Here is a 2,013-nt window from a genome sequence, read left to right as displayed (position 1 = left end):
GCTGCACCCCGTGGCTTGCCGGGGACACCTGACCTGACAGGGGTCCCGGGACACCTGGGATTTCCCTACGGAAAGCTCATCTTACCCTTCAATCCCGGCAACACTGCTAAGTCTTTTGTCCTTGGGAACAAATGTCATGGTTTCTAACAGACAGGTGTCTTTTCTGGTGGACTGAGGACCATGTTCATGGAAGTTGTTCTTTGTCCCCACGTTCTCGTCCTGATTGTCGTGGGCTGACCGCAGGGACAGTATTCGTCAGCAGCAGGACCACACCGTGCCTCACTTACCCATTTTGACCTTGTACTGTAAATGGTGATGATACCCAATTGGTAAATTTGGAAAAACTCAAATAGGCAAAGTACAGACAATATTCCTTGATTTTCTTGACTCTTTGGACTATGAAGCTTATTTTCATCGGTATAGACCAAGTCAGAAATTTAGTTAGAATTTGTAGTTTTAAGTATAACTCCACAGAATTTTGCTCTCAATGTCTGTTGTACTTGAGGGAGATCTTAATTCATCCGTCCTGTCCTGTGATGGCCATACCCTGATGGCTGCTCTGAAACCCATGGGAAGGGCAGGGTTGACATGTTGGGTGGTTTTTGCTTTCGGTTGTCTTCAGTCCTGGAGGGCTCAGTTTCATGTAAAACTGCCCCTGTTTGGAGGACAGAACCAGACAGTTTGGATGCAGTCAGCAAATGTCTTCTTGCGACACACAGAAATGACCTTTTATGAAGGAAAGTCAAGTCCCAGGAAACTGGAATTGGGCTCGCCTTCCAGGGTAGGTTAACGTGCACAGTGAGATCGTTTTAGCGTGATTCCACTTGCACACTCGAGGCAAGAACGTTCCCACAACTCCTGAGGCTCCATGCCCCTCCGCAGCCCGTCCGTGTCTTCATCCCATGCCAACGTAGCTGCTGGTCTGCTTCTCCCACTGTGGATGGTTTGGCTCTTCTGAGAACTTCCCTGACGTCTTTCCTTGCCCGTAATTGACTTAAACTCATATGTGTTACTGCGTGTTGTGATAGGTTGTGTTTTCCCTTTTACTGCTGCTGCTTGTTCGGTCGGTGTTGCAGAGGCTGTGGGGCCGTTTACCCCCCCTGGTTCCTCTGCTGGGTCGTGTATTAGCTTCTTATCAGAGCTATCACAAATGATCACAGACGGCTTCGTGGCTCGTGGCTTGACACAGCAGATTTATTATGGTGCCATTCTGGAGGCCAGAAGGACGTCAGCTTGCTGGGTTACAGTGTAGATGCTGACAGAGCTGTGTTCCTTCTGGACGGGCTGCAGGACACTGTTTTCTTGCCTTTCCGGCTTCAAGAGGTCGCCCGCATTCCTTGCGTTGTGGTCCTCCCTCCCCCTCCCAGCCCCTGTGTTTGTGCGCGGACCTCCTCTGACTCTGACCCACCTGCTTTCGTCTGTAAAGACCCTTGATGATGACGTTGTACCGGCTGCATAATCGAGGACCATCCCCCACCTCCAGACACTTAACCTGATCACGTGCGACTTCCTTTTCGCCTTGTGAGGTACGACAGTCCGAGGTTCTGGGGATTAGGTTGTAGACGTTGTGGGGGGAGCTGTTTTTCTGTCAATGGCAGGTTGTTTTTGTCTCATCCTTGAGTGGTAACATTAGGTTCTTAATATATTCTAGATGCAAGATCCGTGCGTGAAAGTGTGTGTGTGTGTGTGTGTGTGTGTGTGTGTGTGTGTGTGTTGTAAAGATTTTTATTCTACCTGTGGCTTGCGTTTTGTTTTCTTACTGGTGTCTTTTAATTTTGATGAAAGCCCCTTTATACGTGTGTTCTCCTATGACCCCTCCTTTTTGTGGTCTGTGTATGAATGTTTATATAACCCAAGATTCCCAAGATGCCGTGTTTTCTTCTACAAAATTTTTTTAAAGATTTTATTTATTCATTTGGCAGACAGATCACAAGTAGGCAGAGAGGCAGGCGGGGGGGGGGGGGGGATGCAGGCTTCCTGCTGAGCAGAGAGCCCGATGCGGTGCTGGATCCC

Source organism: Meles meles, chromosome Y (assembly GCF_922984935.1).
Source record: "Meles meles chromosome Y, mMelMel3.1 paternal haplotype, whole genome shotgun sequence".
NCBI lineage: Eukaryota > Metazoa > Chordata > Mammalia > Carnivora > Mustelidae > Meles > Meles meles.
The sequence above is the reverse complement of the archived record's forward strand: the minus strand, read 5'-3'. Positions refer to the sequence as shown.